Genomic DNA, 22,206 nt, shown 5'->3' on the forward strand with positions numbered 1-22,206 from the left:
AAAAAGTTTTAAGGAACTTCTTTCAAAAGTAAAGGAGAACGGGATCCCTGGGTGGCGCAGCGGTTTAGCGCCTGCCTTTGGTCCAGGGCGCGATCCTGGAGACCCGGGATCGAATCCCATGTCGGGCTCCCGGTGCATGGAGCCTACTTCTCCCTCTGCCTATGTCTCTGCCTCTCTCTCTCTTGCTCTCTCTGTGACTATCATAAATAAAAAGTAAAAAAAAAAAAAAAAAGTAAAGGAGAACAATATAAAAAAAATCTATCTTTTGGAACTATACTAACATTTGAAATGACATTTCATTTCTAAAAACAGAACCACCTAAGGTCAAGAAAGATTGCTTGCAGATGAAAAAAAAAATATATATATAGTGGAGAGCTAGGTAGACTACTGCAGAGAACTAAACTAGAGGATTAGAATGAGTTTGAGAAATCTTACACAAACTCAGAGAAAATTGACAAAAAGATAAATGTCATGGGAAAATGTAGGGGACATGGAGGATAGATCTAGGAGACGACATGTCTTATCTGTTTTCTTTTTTTTTTTAATTTTTATTTATTTATGATAGTCACATCAGAGAGAGAGAAAGACAGGCAGAGACACAGACAGAGGGAGAAGCAGGCTCCATGCACCAGGAGCCCGACGTGGGATTCGATCCCGGGTCTCCAGGATCGTGCCCTGGGCCAAAGGCAGGCACTAAACTGCTGTGCCACCCAGGGATCCCTGTCTTATCTGTTAACCAGAAGTCAGGTGGCCCTCTTGTTCCTTGGGGATTGAGGTGTAATTGGTTTGGGCCTTGCTATTTCCATGACCCATGAAAGTCCAATGCAATCCCCTCAATTTCTGTTCAGTAGGGGTTTAAGTTCCCAGTATTCCTCTGGCCCCAATTTCCATATTTTGTCTCTATTTCTTGCCACATCAAACTGGACTCAATTCCTTTCCCAGCTCCACCAGAATTCCACTCAATAGTAGACTAGTACACAGTTGACCCCTGAACACGCAAGGTTTAGGGGCACCAACGTCCCTCACAGTGGAAAATCCAAATATAATTTTTGACTCCCCAAAAACTAAAGTACTAATAGCCTACTGTTGACCAGAAGGCTTACTGATAACACAGTGAATTAACACATATTTTGTATATGTGTTATATACTATATTCTTAAAATAATGCCTTTTTCCTAAATTTTTCTATTTTTCTAGGCTGTGTGGTTCATCTGTGAGTTTTTTTAAATTGCAGCAAATCTTCAAAAAAACGCCCAATATATTTATTGAAAAAAAATCCACATTTAAGTGGACTTGTGCAATTCAAATCCATGTTGTTCAAGGGTCAACTATGTTTGAGACTCATGATCATTTGCCTTTTCAGGGCTTTCCACTCCTTTTTCTTTCTCCATCCCTGTTCCTCACTCTCTTCTTGTAAATTCCCCTCATTCATTCATTCATTCATTCATTCAATATCCATTAGGCTAGCAATACAAGACAGGCAAATCCCTGACCTCATGGAACTTATATTCCAGTAGAAGATAGAGAAGACAAGTAACAAATATATAATGTCAGATAATGTATTAGCTGGCCACGGCTTCCATATTAAATTGCCACAAAATGCATAGCTTAAAACAACAGAAATTTATCCTTTCACAGTTCTGGCAGCCAGAAGTCTGAAATCAAGAAGTCAGCAAGGCCATGTTCCCTCTGGAGGCTCTAAGGAAGAATTCTTCCTGATTTCTTCTAGCTTTTGGCAGTGGTCAGCAGTCCTTCACATTCCTTGCCTCGTGGCAACATATCTACAATCTCTGCCTCCATCTTTACATGGCCTTCTTCTCTGGATGTCTCTTCCATGTTTCTGGATCACTTTTTCTGAGGACACCAATCATTGGATTTAGGGTCTACTCTATCCAGCATGACCTCATCTTAATTTGATTACATCTGCAAAGGTCCTATTTCCAAATAAGGTCATATTCATGGATACCAGAGGTTAGGACTTTGTTATGGGCTGAATTGCACCCTCCCCCCAAATTCACATTAAAGTCCTAACCCCAAAAAAATAAAAAAATAAAAAAATAAAGTCCTAACCCCTAGTATCTCAGAATGTAACTGTATTTGGAGAAAGGGCCTTTAAAGAAGCAATTAAGTTTAAATGAAGTCACTGGAGTGGGGCCCTAATCCAATGGGACTGGTGGCCTTAAAAGAAGAGGGAATTAGGACACAGACACATGCAGAGGAATGACGGTGGGAAGAAAGGGGAAGAAGAGAGCCATCTAAAGGCCAAGGAGAAACTCTTCAGAAGAAACTAACTCTGCCTACACCTTGAGGTTGGATTTCCAGCCTTAAGAACTGTGAGGAAATAAATGTCTGTCATCCAAGCCCTGCAGTCTATGGTATTTGTTATGGCAGCCCTAGCAACTAGCATAGATCTCAGCATACCTTTTGGGAGAGCACAACTCAACCCACAACAGGTATTGTGATATGTGCTATGAAAACCAATAAAATAAAGGAGTAAGAGAGTGAGGAGTGGGTAGAGGAATTCAGTTCACCCTCATGTCTAATCCCAAACTTGCTTACTTAAAACTACCAAGGTGTGCAGCAGAACAATGAGCTCTTTATATAACTGATCTATTTTCCTTGGAAGAGGATTAGAAAAAAATAGTGAAAAGTTCTGTTAAATCACACGAACGATTAATTATTCAGCACCATCAGGCAGTGTGCCAAACTCTACTTGCATGATCTCATTTGATCCTTATAACAGTCCTGTGAGTACTGTTATTTTCTCCATTTTACAGATGGGAAAACAAAGGCTGAAAAGGGTTAAATGGTTTGCCCAAGTCCAAATAGCTAGAACCTAGATCCTCTAACCCCTAAGCCCCCTTCTCAACCACTATGGCACACCATTTCCTCTTTAGGTACAGGTTATAAATAAGGGCTTGTTATATAGAACTGCTGTGGAGTGGGCGGGTGGGGGGAGGCGATCAACAATTTCTTTCATTTGTAAGAGTTCTGTGTAACTGCATATCAGATACATGTATGGCTTACCAAAGCCCTCCCAGTTTTCTGTTTTCAAATATGAAAGGAATTAATGAAAGCGCTTAGTGTACCTCTTATACTAAAAACGAATTTCTTATAGCCATGGAGAAAGACCCAATGAGCCATGTAGTCTCAAAGGCGAAGTCAGGGCTCCTCCAAAGCCAAGCTCTTTTTCAGACACTTTGCCCTCCTGTGACAAAGTGATGGCAGACACAAGTCCTCACCATATACTACACTCCCTGCAGCGCTACCAATGGAGGCAGCTAGCTTCATAGAAAGGATTTCAATTATCAACCCCCTGTCCCCCCAAAACACATTGATTAGGCAGTCTAGAATGAAAGAGAAACCCTCAAAATGCCATTCCCCTCAAGGATTTGCAGCCAATCACATTACTGGGCTGCTGAGGACTGGCGCAGAGCAGGCAACACTAAACTCCCCAGTTTGGCAGGGGCTCCCCAGGGAAACGCCAAGCTGCTCTCCTAAACGAAGACAGTCACTCCAGAGACAACCCAAAAGAGAAATCCTAGACCAAAGACCTGGAAAATGCACCCACCGCCATGAAGAGCAAGAGTGATAACTAAAATAAAGGGAAAGGAAAACTGAGGCAGAGGAGCTCCTGCCGTGAGTGATGGAGCACCAGTCACACTTTCTAACCGGAGACCAGGAGGAGCGATCTCCATTCCCAACCCTGCCCACTGGGTAACATTTATAGCTATTACTTTCTTGCTGTTTGGAGCAAGCCTTTATAGATGTCTTGAGAATCCATCCAATCTAGAAAAGAGCCTGTTGTTTTGGCTTTCTTACCGCTAAGCTATTGATATTTTAGGAGAGTAATTGAACTTCCCGGTACGAACTTGTTTTCTCCATGAACTAGTATCCCCTGAAGATAAGTGAGTTTGCCGGGCATACACGAGAGGAACTGTAAATCCAGTGCCGAAATGGCATTTGTGCTTATCAGCCTTTGAAGGAGGAGGAGGCAGCCTAGCTCTAAAGCATTTCCTTTGGTTTAAATTTGTCCTGGCCTCATCTTACACACACACACACACACACACACACACACACGCACACACACGCACGCACACATGCACATCTTGCAATTTGGCATTTTTTAAGAACGAGGACAAAAAAGCAGATTTATTTTTGAAAACTAACAAGTGCTATTTCTCCAAGAGAACTGCCATGATCTGTTTGCCTGCACTGAAAAGTTGCTTTCATCCCACACAGTCCAGCTGTTATTCGCAGGTTGCTGAAATAATGAGCAATATTAAATAAGAGAGTTGATATCAACCACCAACACTCACAACCACATTTGGTCCCGTGCAAATAGAAGCCTTGTCCAGAAAGGCGGTGCCCTCAGCCGTGAGCGCCTCCAACAGCTCCCGTCCAGCACTATCACACCATCAGGGGGCAGCATGGGTCTGTGTCCCCCACCCCACTACCCCCGGCCCTTAACCCCAGTAGAGAAGAGTCTTAATCTCACATCTCCCTGATGGTTTCCCTCCTGCTTCTGCTGCCAAGGGGCCAGTACCTGAGTTCACAAAATAGCACTTCGTACAGACTCTTTCACCTGGACAGGTGCCACCCTCCTTCTAGCCCTGTGATCAGTTCTCTCATCATAGTCAATTTTCCACGTTCATTCTGAAACTGAATCTTGTGTGCCTATTCTGAGACAGGCCATGTACTATAGGTTAGAGCTAACCATGTTATCATTGCCCCTAATCGTGTGGGCCCTCAACCTCGGGAGCTGACTTCAGAGTAGGAGAGGTGACCAGTCAGACAAGCAACTGCACCCACATGGACTGTGGGAAACAAGGTAAGGGTGGCCCTGGAAGCACACATCCAGAACAGCTAACCTCTTCTACCTAACCACAGCAGAGGTTTGTCAGAGGAAAGGCATCCAAACTGAGACCCGGAGGATGAGGACAAGTCATTAGACAAAGGTGCCAGAAGCATGCCTCGCAGGGGTGATGACATAGGTGAACGTGCAGGGAAAAAGGAGTTCCAGTATGGAGCAGTGGCTGAAAATTCAGTATTCCGAACATGGAGTGAAAAGGATTTGGGCCTTAACACACTTCCTTCAACAGCTTATTCTCCTAGTCACCATAGCATCTGTCCCCTCAAACTTCAGAGTGGCCCCCAATGCAACACTCATTACCTCTCCCTCAACTTGCAGAACATGATATCAATACTCGCTGTTTTACAGATGACATAGAGGACACCAGGCAGGAACTCCCTCAACTTTCTGGCCAAACATGGAAACCTATGGACATCCGTGCCCATTCTGAGCATTTTCCTCAACCTGACCCTTTACTGTAGGACTGAGGCCTGCCTTCCATATAAGGCCAATCCCTTGATGCTTTGGATCCCATTTTCCTCTGCCACCCACCCCTGAAACTTACTTCTCAATTCTTCCCTCTTCCTCTGATATATCCAATCCCCTTCCTCAAAAAGACAATTCCCATAAGTCTCCAACATGCTCAAATTTCTCCCATTTAAAAAAAAAATACCTCCTTCTAACCCATATCCTCCGAGTAAATAGTGCCCTATCTTCATCTTCTGCTTCAGAGCAAAACTTCCCCCAGGAGTCGTCTGTACATGTGACATCCATCTGTTCACTTCCTGCTCCTTCTCCAATTCATTCTAATCTGGCTCCTGCTCCTACTCCTACTAAAGGCACTAGGGACATCCACATTGCTAAACTCAAAGGGAACATTTTTCAGTCTTCAGCTTCTTTGATATCTCAAGAACATGAGACACTGTGATCCAATCAACTTTTAATACTCTGTCAATGGCTTCTACGATGCATACCCTTCTCCTGTTTTCTTCTTAGATCTCTGTTGGTTCCTTCTAAATCTCCTTTTCGTAGTTTATCCTCTACTAAGCCATTAAACATCTGGATTCTTCCAGATGTGGTATTGGGCCCTCTTTTATTCTCAGTTCTCTCGGTGTAAAATCATAGCTGTGATTTTGATTACCACCTTTATACAAATAGTTCATAGATTTCAATCTCTGGTCCAAAGCCACTGCAGGTTCCAAGCTGTGTATCCATACGTCTGCCTACCTGACATTTGGCCTAGCTGTCTCAAGGGCACCTCAAGCTCTACATGTCCAAAGCTGAACTCAGCACCTCCCGTGCCCTTCCTTCCACACACAAATGTGGTCCTCTTCAAGTATTTCCTACCTCAGCAAATGGTACCACCACCATCCATTTTCTCAAGCCAGAATTATGGCATCATCTTTTACACTTCCCTTTCAATTCCCTGCTTTAAACTTTTTACTGAATCCAATTAATTTTGCCTCTTACATGTCTCTTGAAACCATACTTTTCTCATCAATTCAGCTGCTACCTTCCTAATCCAAGCTATCACCATCTGTTAACTAGACTATTAGAGTGATCTATGCATTAACCCCACTACATCTCCTCTTAGCTTGCTCCAGAGAATCATCTTTTCAAAACACAAATCAGGACTTGTAGTGTGAGCCAAGTTGAAATAAGCCTATCATAGTCTCTCTCCCCCAACAATGACAACTAAATACTTTCAATATAAAAGGCAACCTCCTGAGAGCTCTGCAAAGTAAACAACAGCAAGAAAATTAGGGAAAGAAGTCCAAATTTTAAAAATCAACCCATATGGTAATGACTTTCCACTTATTTCCCCCTCTTATCTCCCTCAGCTTTGACACCAGTTACAAAACCATGCAGTGGATCCTTCAGCCAAACCTCTAAGAGAAATTCCATATTCCTGATCAGAGAACCAGGGAAAGGGTGTTTGCAAGTGGAAGAGTAGAGAAGAACTCCTGGGGTTTTTTCCTTCTTTCTCTCCTTGCCTTTCTCTGTGGAGGACCTCAGTCATGGACCTATGCATCAGCACGATAGCCAAAACTCCAAGAGAATGTTTCTCGACAAAAGAATCTTAAAAAAAGAAATCTATGGTGTGCATACTGTGGAAAAATTCTTGGTTTCTCTGCCCCCTCCTCCTCTCTCTCTAAGGCAGCAGCACAGGAAATTAAAACTTGAAGAAAAATGCTGTCTTTCTGGCCAAATGGCCATAATGAGGGGCGTCTGAGATCCATAGGGTATGGTAAGGAGAGATGCTTTCCCTTAACTTTGGAAAGGGGATCCTTTGTGTACAAATTCCTCCTCTGTACCTGTGTGGGACTGACCCAAAGCAGCTAAGATGTAGAGGACCTGAACAACATTATCAACCAACTTGACCTAATTAACATTTATAAAGCACTCCACCCCAAAACAGCAGACACTATAGTACACCTCTCAGAAACACTCCTTGACATTTGGTCTAGACAATGATTTTTCAGATGTGACATCAAAAGCAAAAATAAACAAATAAGATGACATCAAACAAGAAAGCTTCTGCAAAGCAGAAACAGTCAACAAAAGAAGGAGGCAACCTACAAAGGGGGAGAAAATATTTATAAAACCATGTATCGGATAGGGGGTTAAAATCCAAAATACATAAGGAACTCCTACAGCTCCATAGCGAAAAGACAGAACCTGATTTTAAAAATAGGCAGAGGACCTGAATAGACATCTTTCCAAGGAAGACAGACAAATAGCCAACAACACATAAAAAGATGCTCAATATCACTAGTCATTACAGAAATGCAAGGCAAAACCACGAGTTATCACCTCACACCAATTAGGAAAGTTATGACCAAAAAGATAAGCCTTAACACATGCTCATGAGGATGTGAGTAAAAGGGAACACTTGTGAACTGTTGATGGGACTGGAAATTGGTGTAACCACTGTGTAAAACAGTATGGAGAGTCCTCAAAAAATTAAAGATAGAACTGCCATATGATCCAACATCCCACTTCTGGGTATATTATCTGAAGGAAATTAAATCACTGACTCAAAGAGATATTTGTACCCCTATGTTCACTGCAGTATTAATATTCAAAAAAGAGCCAAGACATGGAAACAACCTAAGTTTCCATGGATGGATGAGTGGATAAAGAAAATGTGGTCTGGGGCAGCCCAGGTGGCACAGTGGTTTAGCGCTGCCTTCAGCCCAGGGCGTGATCCTGGAGACCCGGGATCGAGTCCCGCATCTGGCTCCCTGCATGGAGCCTGCTTCTCCCTCTGCCTGTGTCTCTGCCTCTCTCTCGATCTCCTCTCTGTGTATTCTCATGAATAAATAAATAAAATCTTAAAAAAAAAGAAAATGTGGTCTGTATATGCAATAAAAAATATTCATCCATAAAAAGAAGGAAATCCTACCATTTACGACAACATGAACGGACCCTGGGGGCATTATGCTAAGTGAAATAAGTCAGACACAGGAAGACCTATACTGTATACCTCCACTTCCATGTGGAATCTAAAAACAAAGCTGAACTCAGGGACACCTGGGTGGCTCAGCAGTTGAGTGTCTGCCTTCGACTGAGGGCAGACTGATCTGGGGTCTGGGGATCGAGTCCCACATCAGGCTCCCTGCGAGGAGCCTGCTTCTCCCTCTGCCTGTGTCTCAGCCTCTATCTCTCTGTGTCTCTCATGAGTAAATAAATAAAATCTTTAAAAAAATAAAAAGAATTGGGATCCCTGGGTGGCGCAGTGGTTTGGCGCCTGCCTTTGGCCCAGGGCACGATCCTGGAGACCCGGGATCGAATCCCACATCGGGCTCCCGGTGCATGGAGCCTGCTTCTCCCTCTGCCTGTGTCTCTGCCTCTCTCTCTCTCTCTCTCTCTCTGTGACTATCATAAATAAATAAAAAAATTAAAAAAATAAAAATAAAAATAAAAAGAATTTAAAAAGCTGAACTCAAGAGCAGAGAGTACACCGGTGGTTGCCAGGGGCTGGGAAATAGGGAGATGTTGGTCAAAGGAAACAAACTTCCAGTTTCAACATAAATAAATTCTGGGGACCTAATATACAACATGGTGACTACTATTAACAATAAAATATTATATGATTGGAAGTTGCTGAGACAGTAGATCTTAAATGTTTCCATTACAAAAAAAATAGCAGTTATGTGAAGTGATGGATGCATTAACTAACCTTATTGAGGTCATGATTTTGCAATATATACATATACCAAGTCATCAGCATGTACCATGTACACCTTACATTTGTAGGTGTTATGTGTCAATTATAACTCAATAAAGCTGGGGGGGTGGCGGGGGGGGGGGTAAGCAATGACTAAAACAAAACACCTGAAAATATTCAAGTGCTGATAAGGATGCAAGGCAACTGAAACTCACACACTGCTGGTGAGAATGCAAAATGGCACAAGCACTCTGAAAGGCAGTTTGGCAGCTTCGAATAAACAGATGCTTACCATAACTTTTCTAGGTAGAAAGCAGGAGTCAGGGTGAGTGAGGCTTGGAAAAACACACAACCTTGCACTGGTCAAAGAGGCCAGAAAGTTTAGGATGTTTATGGAGGCTTCGAAGCTGCTGAGTGTAGACGAACAAGTGTAAACAGGTGTAAACAGAAGGGAATAAGAGACCACGTGAAGACCACATTCCACACATATAGGAAAGTGAAGGAATTTACAGTTAAAGAGGCAATGTCTCAGGGATCAAAAATCAAGACCTTGAGTTGACTGGATCTTACGATGGAAAGATCCAAGGTGTATCTGGCTTTAATTCCAATGCCCAAAAAGATAATGTGTTTTGCTATAAATTGTGAAGGCTTCAAGTTGCTGAGCAGGACATTTTATTAGAATTGGTGTGATTAGTTCTGCATATAATTACAAATGATAATCTCTTTGGCAGTCTTTATCCCATTTCTTGCCTACTCTATTTCTATTTTGTGTAGGGAAGTGATCCCAAATATTTATTGCAGACTCATCATTAAATAATATAGTATCTTCAGTAGGTTGAAGTTAATTTAATTTACTTATAATAAACATATATGTAGAACTGAAAATGTCATATACATCATGGCTTTCTCCAAAAGAGAAATTATTTTAAAAGGGATAATCATTGTAAAAGCAATATTTTGAAGTAATTTTTATGTCATTTCTTAATGGTACCAAAAACTTGTTTCTCTCTCCAAAATATTATCATACTATAACTGTTCTGGGAAAAGCGATATGATTGAATATGCTTCATCTTTTTAAGTCTTAGTTTAACACCCTCTAATGTAGCAATATGAAGTTCTGATTCTAAGTTCAGTTTATTATAATTCTTAGTTTTAATAGCCAAACTTTAAAGACATATCATACAAATATGTACTTAGAAATGAAAGAAATGCATCATTGCCCATGCTTACCAAATCATTATACTTGCTTTCTATTCCCAATAACCAATTATATACAATGGCTTCAGGGGCAAATAGACCAGTAAATTTCTACCTTCCTTAATGATATTCACTTATTCTTGCAAACTATTCAGGATGTGCCAAATCTTTATATCTTTCGCAAACTATTATTATAAGTCCCACCAAAATTCTTTTCTGAAAAAATTTTGAAGGTGTTGAAAAATTCTGTCCCCAATGTGTGTGTGCGTGTATGTGTGTGAAATTACTTTTCAGTGACAAAAATCTCAATGAGGAAGGAAACATTCCCAAATGCACTCTCCATTACACAAATGTGTTTTTTAAAAAGCAGTTACTTTCTCACATAGTGTTCAGACGATGATGTTATTGGCTTTATTTAAATTTTAGTAGTTAACATACAGTGCAATATTGGTTTCTGAAGTAAATTCGGTGATTCATCACCTACATACAATACCCAATGCTCATCACAACAAGTACTCTCTTTAATTCCCATCACCCAGGGCGCCGGGGTGGTTCAGTTGGTTAAGCATCGGACTTTTGATTTCAGCTCAGGTCATGATCTCAGGATCCTGGAATCAAGTCCCACATCAAGCTCCATGCTCAGCAGGGAGTCTGCTTGAGGATTTTTCTCTCTCTCTCCCTCTGCTGCTCTCTCTCTCTCTCTAAAAATGAATATTAAATCTTTAAAAAACTAAAGATTCGTTTTAAAAATACCCAACTCCTATCAAGCCCATTCCCCACCCACATCCTTCCCATCAACCCTCAATTTGTTCTCTATTGTTAAGAGTCTCTTAGGGCTTGTTACCCGCTCTCCTTTATATATTTTCCCCCTTCCCATATGTTCATCTGTTTTCTTTCTTAAATTTCTCATATGAGTAAGGTCATATGGTATTTGTCTTTCTCTGACTGACTTACTTCACTTAGCATAATACCCTCTAGCTCCATCCATGTTGTTGCAAATGGCAAGATTTCATTGTTTTTGATGGCTTAGTAATATTCCATTATGTATATTTATATGCTGCATATAAATGTGTGTGTGTGTATATATATATATACACCCCACATCTTCTTTATCCATTCATCAGTTGATGGACATTTGGGCTTTCTCCATAGTTTGGCTATTATTGATAATGCTGTTATAAACATCGGGGTTCATGTACCCGTTCAAATCTATATTTTTGTATCCTTTGAGTAACAAACCATTGACTTTATATTGAAGATATAGGGTGTGTGTGTGTGTGTGTGTGAATGGGTGCATGCACTTAAATAGTAGGAAGTAGTCTACTGTCAGATCTAATTAGGAATCATTGTTCACACTCTACAATGAGGCTAAGGAAGAAGTCACACAAAAAATAAGAGTCAACTCTGCCATTTTCTTATGGTTTGCTTAGTCTTGCCTTCAGAGTAGTCTCTTAATCCTCAGTTTCTTAGTAAAATTTCTTCTAATCTACTGGTCCATTTGGAGGCCAACAGACAAGCTAATATATAATATGGTTAACATATAATCTATAATTCCCTGAACAAGACACAAATCAAGTGAAATCCATGAAAGATTCAAACAACAAATGAGTGAGTCACCATCAAGCCCCTTTGGGATTCTCCCTTCCTCCTGGATCCCCTTAGCCAAACAGAACTCAGAATCGTCCCATATGTGAACTGATTGGAGGCAGCTATGTCAACTTGTATACTGAATAATAACAAAGTCTAATTTCTTTCTTATATAAAAAGCAAGCAGGATTAGAAACTAAATGTTCATTCCACACCACACTTTGTGGTGCCCACATTCCATTATGGAGAAATTCATGAAATATATCATAGCAAAGCCATTTAAAGGAACACTTTACAGTCAATAAAATAATGTGATAGAAAAAGAATTCAAAATGGGAAAACAATATACCATTAGAATGAAAAGCAGTTTACAACAGTATTTTGCATAGTGGTGGGACCGAAGAAATATGCTTATATATGGGTGAATACAGATAAAGAAAAGTTACTAGAAGCATATACACCAAAACATTAATTTCTCCATCCCTGCATGTTTTCTTTTTTCATATTTTCCAAAATGTCTGTAATCATATTGTAATCAAAGGAAGACATATTACATTTTTTTACTAAAAAGGATGTCTTAACTTGTTATTTCATAAACAAGACTGTTATGAAATATGATGACTGTACCATGTTCATTCCATTCATTTGTCAAAAGAGTGATAGCCCACTCAGTACCACGCACTGCTTAAGACCACAGGGAACACAATGATGAACAGGAACAGACTCTGTTCCTGTCCTCATGAAGCATAGACAGACAATAATCAATAGATGAAAAACACAGCAACAGTAAGAACTAGGAACAGAGAGGATATAGCACTATAAAACTCCAAAAGGGGACACCTCACCTAGAACAGAGGAAAAAGAAGATGTTGCAAGTATGGGTAGATGTCCAGACCTTTTATTTAAAACATTTTAAATGAGGGGCACCTGGCTGGCTCAGTTAAGCCTCTGACTCTTGATCTTTCAGCTGAGGTGATGACCTTGGGGTCGTAAGATCAAGCTCCACATCAGGCTCCACACTGGGCATATTTTCCACTTAAGATTCTCTCCCTCTCCCTTTGCCCCTCCCTTTTGCTCATGCCTGCAGGCTTGCATGTTCCCTGTCTCTGTCTCTCTCCCTCTCAAATAAAGAATTAATTAATAGACATTTTAAATGGAAATGCTATAATTTTTCATGAAAAACCAAACTGTAATAATCTGTGGGCTTTATGTGGATTTCTATTAGTCATGTCTCTAGTCCCTTCTATTAGGATGAATAATAAACAACTGCTTGAACTTCTCAAAGTGTCAGATAATGATCAATCTGATCATGGAGCCCTTTGGCAAAATCAAATTATTTTAAAACAATAATTTTTTACACCCTCTCGTGGCCTTTCCAAAGGTAAAAATCAAAAGTAAACTTTTAATCTAACCATAAGAAATTATGAGAAGACAGAAATTCTAACAGAAGTAGAAATTCTAGTGAGCCAATCCCTAGAGAGATGGGTCCCCTTTACTGTGTTTCCTTGGTTACCACTAGAAATTGGTGAAAGATATTTGGGAACAGTCAGATTTAATGTGAAAGATGTGACAAGACAAGATGGAACTGACTTCAGATAGAGTTAGACAGACACTGTCAATTTCATGGTCCTGCCTTTCCCAATTTCTACATTTCACAAATGCGCAAATAACTTAAAAGAGACATGCATAAAAATTTGGCTTCTATATGGCACTCTCAAAAAATGCTAGACAACTATAAATTAATACAGATTATCACCTCATCTAGTTTTCTAATATTGCTCTCCTAAAGCATTTTAGAGGGTCAGTGATTTCTCAATTCCTTAAATCATTCCTGCCAACATTGTCACATGCAATAAATTGCTGGAAGCCTAAATCTGCCATGTTCCTTTCCTTGATGAAAATGTAAATCTTTCCAAACATATTGATTTTATCGCTGTAAAAGCAGAGCATACTGTCTAGTATTTTGCAAGGCTCTAAGTCACACTGTATGATGGGAATTTTAAAGAGAGATGCCACCACTTTGCCCATCGTTATCATTCCTCCCTTAGGAAGAAGTGAAATGGTCCTGGGCAGTGCACCAGATCACACCTGTTATACACACCAAAGCTCCTGGTCATTCTTTTAAGAAGACTTAGTGATTAGAAGCCCATGTGACAGACAGCACTATGACACTGTGGACGACTGAGTTGCTGAATTTGGGGGCAGAAATGAATGTTGATTAGTGTCTGTTTCCTCTTTGGGTGAAAAAAGATGAGGCGAAGGCAATTTTTTTTCCTGCCTTTCCCAGAAAGATGAGATAAAAGGCAGAGTGTCATAGTTAACAACTCTCTCAGCTCCATTACTGCTAGCCTAGCATCTGAGAGAGGTAAATGATTTCACTGATTAGAAAATGAATCTTGAAAATGCAAGAGCTGCACAGAATACTGGTCCAGAATTGTACAGGTATTTGAATGAATGCTAGAGAATAAACTCATTTAAATTTACCAACTACGAAAATGTACTATTAAAGATGCGCATTTTGGTCCAATGATCGTCATGGATAATATCATTAAGTACTCTCTCATGGTACTAAATTCAAGAAGAGTTAGGACATTTAAAAATGCATTATTACAAATTAGAAATCTAGCTCAATCCATAGAGGCAGATATGCCTTCTTTCTACAAATGAGCCCCTTTTGCAGATAGAGGAAGTCCTATCTCAATAGTGTAACAAAGAAGCTGTAAGAGCAAAGTGTTGATAGTGATGCTCATACTGACATTTCTATAATATATTGGAGGTGATAATATGAGGAATTAGTTGCTTCCTGGGTAGAAGGTAGACATTTGGAGAAGTTTATTAACTTGTTCTGGCTACTAGTGTATCATTTAGTAAATTGTATCTCCGGGGCATTAAATAGCATCATCATGGTCAGGAACAAAGTTAGGAAAATGGGAAATGCATTATCTGCTGTGCTGAGTAGTTCATTCACCCCATGAAATCTGGCCCAATGATTATTGAATCCAAGATACTGAGAATGTCTAATCTGGTACACGAAATGTGTGCAGTATATACCTTTGTCTTCGGTGCACCAAGACAAATACTGCACAAGGTTAAGACATTTTGGGGATCCCTGGGTGGCGCAGCGGTTTGGCGCCTGCCTTTGGCCCAGGGCGTGATCCTGGAGACCCGGGATCGAATCCCACATCGGGCTCCCGGTGCATGGAGCCTGCTTCTCCCTCTGCCTGTGTCTCTGCCTCTCTCTCTCTCTCTGTAACTATCATAAATAAATAAAATTAAAAAAAAAAAACAAGGTTAAGACATTTCTACATATAACACCTAGGAAGGGCATTAGGTCACAGAGGCTGAACAAGAGATGGTTAGAACTAATGAATTTTGTTTTCACCCTCCTCTCTATCAATTGTTCCTTTTGTCTTCCTACTCCTTTGTGAAGGCAGCTGTAAGATGACTTCCTCAGGATTCCTTCCTCATTCAGGGAGGATGTAGCTCCACAGGCTGAACCAGGTATAAACATCACCCAACAGACAATGGCCACAAAACAAAGTCAGTGGACACTTGTGCTGCTTGCTTCATTAAAGTTATGTATCCACTGAGACGTGCCAAACCAGAGTCATTTCATGGTTTATCAGTCAAATAATATCAAAGAAAGATAAAATATAGCTCAGGTGAATAAAAAAGAAGATAAAAAGGAGTAAGATCACAAATACATCACAAATACAAAACATATATATATATATATATATTTGTGATGGTCTTGATGCTGGAGTTATATGGGTGGCCAAGGCTCGGAATTCAGATAAGAAAACCAAGGCTAGCCATGGAGTTGTAAGGTCAGAGTTCTACTACAAGAAGGGGTCTCAAGGAGTTTTTTTTTTAATATTTTATTTATTTACTTAAGAGAGAAAGAGAAAGAGAGAGTGCACACATGCACACACGAGGTGCGGGGTGGAGGGAGAGGGAGAAGCAGGCTCCCTGCCAACGCGGGGCTAGATCCCAGGATCCTGGGATCATGACTTAAGCCAAAGGCAGACACTTAACTGTCTGAGCCATCCAGGTGCCCCAGAAGTTTCTCTTTCAATCCCTTTATTTATCAAACAAAGAAGCTGAGGCCCAGAGGCTCAGACTTTGAATCTATTCAGTCACATGGATCACTACTTACAGTGATAGGACTAGAAGCGTATATTAGCTCTGTCTTTTCCTATTTAGCATTAAACAATGGCAGTGAAATGCATACATGGAGGAAATTGGTTTCCGGTCCTAGAGAAGCTGAGTTGTCCTCCTCACAGAGTTTGAAGACCTTGTACTCTTTCAAGGACACTATACCATACTTAAAAAAGCCAAAAAAAAAAAAAGTGCATAACACATCTCGACTTAGACATAATCTTTAAAACACAATTCCAGTGTACTAGTAAATTCTCTGAAATGCAAACTCATACGCTGTGTGAGACAATGCAATTTTATAACTCTGTTGCTATACTGTGTATTTAGCTCAGAAAAACAAACAAAATAATACTATTCTGTGAACAGAGCCACCAGATTGTATTATTTAATACTCTTGATAGATGACAGTCATTTTTGCAAGTGGCATCTGGCCAAGATTGCAGGTATCCAAGAGTGTCTCAACTGTGCTCAATCATTGCATCTCCCTCCATTAAAAAACTGTATTGAGATTTCTAGAACCCACAGCAATCAATCTGCTTGATTAATGAAATTTTTTTAAAGCTTTTGTTTTCCTGGCACTGGCTCTCAAAAAAATTAGATGCTCATTTCCTCCTCCATTTGTGGTTGCTAGGAAAGAGAGATTTGGTGATAAATATTTATTATCTTCCCATTCCTGTCTCCCTTATGGTGGGGTTATTGCTTTTTTCAGTTCCAGAGCTAAGGAAAATGTCTGCCATGTCATTAATAATAAACAAAGCTGTAGTGTGTGTGTAATAATGAATTAAGCTCATCCCAGCCCATCTGTGCATCACCATTCACCAGTACCTTGTCAAACGAAGGTTCTGCAGAATCCACAGGTCCTTGGTCTTCTCATTATGGAAGTAATCTGTGGGAAGAGGCAAGTTAAGTTGTAAAATATTATTATATAAAGTGAGCAACCTCTGCTCCCAAAGAATATCTGGCAGTGAAGCAAAATTCTAGCTAGGATTGCTCCAAGGTTGAGAGGGGAAAAAGGGAAAAACCAAGGCTCATTTGATAATGGAGAATCAACAGAGCAGCCTCCCTATGGAAATCAAGCAGCTGGAGAGGGGCAAGGATCAGTCTGAACTTGTTCACTTTTTCCATTTCTTGGCCAATTTAGAACAGTTTCCTCAATGCACTGGTGAGCCTTTTCCAAATTGTTTCGTAAAAATTTCACTAACAACATTCCCATACTTTCCCCTCATTAATCATTCTCTAGTAAACAGCACTGTATTTACTCTTCTCTACCTCTATTCTCTTCTAGAAAAAGGCTTCCACACTTTCTTGACCTATTGCTAACATAAAGGATCCCCACAAACCGTGCTTCTCAGACTTTAATGAGCATATGAACTGCAGAGGGATCTTGTTAAAATGCAGATTCAGATTCAGTAGGTCTGAGTAGGACCTGATACTGTGCCTTTCTAACAAGCTCTCGACTGATGCCAGCGCTGCTGTCTGCAGACCTCCCTTCAAAAAGTAAGACTCTCAACAATCCATCTCTCCCTTTAGCACTTCCAAGAGTCAAGCAAGGACAATAAATTAAGAAGCCCGCATAAACAAAGACAGCATTTTAAAATACATTATATATTTTTAAATAGATGAATTTGATGTTTTCATCCAGAATTGCCTCTCCACATGTTGTTTCTCTAAATTATAACACTCCCTGACTGGACACACAGATAAGTCCTACAAACAAATCGAGTAAATAACATGCTCTTGCTATAAAAGGATTTGTCTCCTGTTTATTGTCAGTACGCCTTCTCACCTGGATGGTAAACTCCCAAAACCGCAAGCAACATCCACTAGTCTATCTTCACAGCCCCTCCCTTAGCATGCTGTCAAATGCAATGCAACTAATGTTACTGAAGACCTTTTACACAATCAGCACCGGACTGAGAACTGGATATGTTGAAAGGAAGCAGAAAACAACGTGCTCCCAAGGAGTTCAGCAGTAATTGTGATACTCTCCCTGAATCACTTCAATATGGCATGGTTAGAAAGCGAGCTGAAGTCAATACCACACAGTTAAGATCGTCATCTGGTATAAAGGCAAATATATTCGTTTCCAATTCTAATATTTTAAATCCAAGTCTTCTCCTGTGTGTGAACTCCATAGAACTCTTCTCATTCTTTGAAAACTGTACATAAACTTCAAGACCCAAAACTTCTCTGTGAACCAATGCTCTTTTGTGTCTTTTGTACACCACTAAGTGACAGCATTTCAACTGACCAGAGGTAAACAAATGAGAAAAATGGAAATAACAACAGAAGGTATTCTTAATTCCTAAGAAGATCTGACAGCTGTAATATGAATGAATTCTACACTACCGGAGTGGAAAGCTTTCACAAACAAACAATCAAAAGAAAGATGTTTTCTCCTACTTGGTATTTAGCAGTCCAGTCACAGCGAGGTTAAAAATATAATTTCCATATTCCTTATCTAAGGGGACTCAATCAAGCAAGACTCCTTTCAACCCTCACTGGGACAGTAAGGAACAGATGTAAAAACATCTGCCCTGCTTCAAAATGATGAAAACACTACCGTGATATCAAAGACCGCGCCGGGTCACTCCACGAAAGTCTCCAGTCGCAACATGAAAGTGTTTTATCGACTGTCATTGTGGCGAAAGTCAAGAATAATACAAACTAACGTTTTAATTATCAACCTGAAACCTAGTTTTTGGTCTTCTCTATTCCATCTCACAGCATTATCACTGATATCTCTAATTGACACTTCCTTCTGTGCCTTTTGGGGGACTGAAAAAATGCTGGAATACTTGACATTTTTGCTGCAGCAACAGTGACATCCAGTGGGTAGCAAGATTAACCCCGAAATTCTGTGTAAACTCAATAAAGCTGAGGGTTAGGATATCCCAAGAAATGTTTTCAGTTACTTGTGGTCATTTGGTATGAAAATCATACACTTTTAACTCCCTTGGGACAACACTCTGTTTAGTTGTTACAGTAGTTAACAGGCAAAGCAAAGTCCTATCTCCTCTAATGGACCAAGACATTGCTACAGTTTCTTCCCAGGTCAATGCCACTCATTGCAGCAAAAGAAACTGGCCAGAAAAGTCTTATTAAATTAATTTTACAAATAATATTCTTTCCACATTTGCTTAAATTCTCTGTTACTTAATTTAATGTAGTTTATCACCTGAAATGCTTCCAATTACCAAAAATTTCATAAAATTTAAGTGAAGAAATGTAATTACCAGGTTTTCTTTGTGTATATTTTCTGTATATTTTATATACACAATATATATACTTATAAATATATTTATAAAAATATGATATATATTTTAAATACATATATTTAAAATAAATCCACATCTCTTGTTTAGTAGATGGCTAATAGAACTATACAATACAAATACAATGTTCATGGAATGCCAGATTTTATTTTAGTAATTTGTTACTATCACGATTGCATACCATTGTTCATGGTTCAGCTTTAAGTCATTAAATGTTCTTCAATCTAACTTCTGGCAAATAGATACCACAGAAGTGTTAACAGTTTTGAAGAAAATAATTGCTCCTCGGGTTTGGTCCCTTGGGCCTAGTGGAAAGAATTTAAGTACCTAGACCCCAAGGACCTTTCAGAAGAGACACTGATATTGCTGAAATCCCTCTGAAAGTAGAACTAGATTTTAAGGTGTTTTGGAAAGGAAAAAAAGAAACCAGTGAATGTGATCCATTACCCCAAATGGGCTCCCTTGCAAGAAAGAAAACCAGGCCACAAAACAAAAGAGAGTACTTAGGGATTCATCTGTGTATACCCCCAAAAAGTGATCCATCAAAAAACAAGATTAGATTCATTGTACAGAAAAAATCAAAATCTATACAGTTTCAAAAGCAGCAGGAAGCACAGAATTCCTGGGCTCTGCTATTAACACAAGAGGTTTCATAGGGTATTGGAATAGGCCCACCAAATCTTTTACACAAACTAAATGACAGTATATGATGCACATGCCAAAGACCAAAACAACAACAACAACAACAAACAAACAAAAATCAAAGAAAGTCAGAACAGTGTGTGGAAATAAAAACATAATACTCCTGAGGGTATTATGCTGAGTGAAATAAGTCAATCAGAGAAAGACAGTTTATCATGGGGTTTCACTCATATGAGGAATATAAGAAACAGCGCAGAGGATCATAAGGGAAGGAGGGGAAACTAGGAAGAAATCAGAGAGGGAGAAAAACCATGAGAAAAACATGAGAGGGAGAAAAACCATCAAACCCAGTTTGATTCCTGGGAAACAAACTGAGGGTTGCTGGAGGGGAGGCGGGTGGGGGGATAGGGTAACTTGGTGATGGGCATTAAGGAGGGCATGTGATGTGATGAGCACTGGGTGTTATATGCAACTGATGAATTATTGAACACTACATCTGAAACTGGTGATGTACTATACGTTGGCTAATTGAATTTAAAAAAAAAAGAAAAAAAAGAGCACCACTCCTAAGACATTTAGCCTGTTAAGTTCACATTGTCCAACACAGCAGCCATCAGCTACCTGTGGCTACTGGGCATGTGAAACACGGCCAGTCCAAATTGAGATGTGCTATAAGGATAAAGTACATACTGGATTTTGAAGACTTAGTATGAAAAAAATAATATAAAATAACTGATAATTTGTGTATGCTTACATATGAAAATTATAAAACATTGGATGTATCTAGTTAAATAAAATATCAAAATTATTTTACCTGTTCCTTTTTTAATCTGGCTATTAAAAAGATTAAAAGTATATATATAGTTTGTATTATGTTTCTATTAGTGCTTCTCTAAGCAAATATGTAAGAATGAACATGTTACTTCACGTAAAAATCTCTATCATTTTATATACAGTATCATCTTAATGTATTTATCCACTCCTTGACTGTCCTGGCCTTCTCAAATTCACATACATGATTTAAATAATAGTTTAAATTAATGATTACATTTTCAGCTGCTACCCATTGGTCTTATAGGTACAGTATAAATAGAGAGGCATAATTCACTAGTTAAATCTGCAGATTCTGAAGCCAAACTGGCCAAATTGAAATCCCAGGTCTATCTCTTACTACCTGTATAACTATGAGCAAGTTATCCAAACCTTGTGTCTCACTTTCTTCAAATGTAAAATGAGAATAACAATAGGATTATTGAGGGGATAAAACAAGTTAAAATATTAAATCTTTCCCAACATTTCCCAGCTATTAGAACACATTATTAATTATATAGTTGATTTACTCTTTTTATTTTTTTTATTTTTTTAAAGATTTTATTCATTTATTCATGAGAGAGAGAGAGAGACAGGGACACAGGCAGAGGGAGAAGCAGGCTCCACGCAAGGAGCCCGATGCAGGACCCCAGGATCATGACCTGGGCCAAAGACAGGCGCCAAACCGCTGAGCCACCCAGGGATCCCCATGATTTACTCTTTTTAATTAACGGTTTACAATAGAATCCTGAACATCTGATACCTTCAAGTATTCTTGGAACTTTAAAGAAGCATTAACTATATATGCATCTAAAATTTCACCATACTCTTCAAATATGATTCATACAGTAATCTCTCCTAAAGAAATTAGTCACTTACAATATTGGTTATTTCTTCCCTTTTCTCCTTTTTAAGAAAACCCATAATGTATTTTTTGTAATCATGTTTTCTCTCCCCATTACCCAGAATTCAAAGCCCCATCATTTGGACTCTTCATTCTTCTATTTGGAACTAGAGAGCAGTTTCCTTCTATTCTTCCCCTTCCATTCCTAAAACCCCTCTTTCCTAATCACATCTGCCATTTTTCTTTTTCTTTTATTTTTTCCAAGCCAAACTGTATCCAGCTTTATTAAAGATACTTTTCATAAACAATCATGGTATTTCAGGCAGGACATGGGTGGACGATCATTAACAGTATACAACAACTTTCAAACTCCCTTCTTCAATGGACTACCAAAATCAGAAGCCACTATAAAACCCAATGAAGTCTTCATGTGATGCTCTGAACAGGGAAAGTTTAGAGTGAGGGTTGACAGTTCACATTTAGCATGTTGTTTTAACAACTTTTCACAAGCCAACCCTGACTTTCAGGAAATGAAATGAAAATGGCAGAATTATCAAACTGAAGATCCACAAGCTAAAAAAAGGAACTCTTTTGAGGGACGCCATCTCAGTGGTGACACTGTAAAGTCCAGATTGCCTGACATACTGGGAACCATTTCATGGGGTCAGGT

The 22,206-nt window shown here is 39.4% G+C and overlaps 1 long non-coding RNA gene across 1 annotated transcript in view; it reads right to left on the bottom strand.

Moving 5' to 3' along the window:
- Positions 1–16,956, bottom strand: part of LOC144307831 (uncharacterized) — a 57,952-nt gene extending 40,996 nt beyond the window's left edge. The window contains exon 1 of the long non-coding RNA XR_013374529.1: positions 16,791–16,956. This is a non-coding gene — a long non-coding RNA (uncharacterized LOC144307831). The remainder of the gene's footprint in view (positions 1–16,790) is intronic.
- Positions 16,957–22,206: the final 5,250 nt, after the last annotated feature.

This window comes from Canis aureus, chromosome X (assembly GCF_053574225.1).
Source record: "Canis aureus isolate CA01 chromosome X, VMU_Caureus_v.1.0, whole genome shotgun sequence".
Classification (NCBI taxonomy): domain Eukaryota; kingdom Metazoa; phylum Chordata; class Mammalia; order Carnivora; family Canidae; genus Canis; species Canis aureus.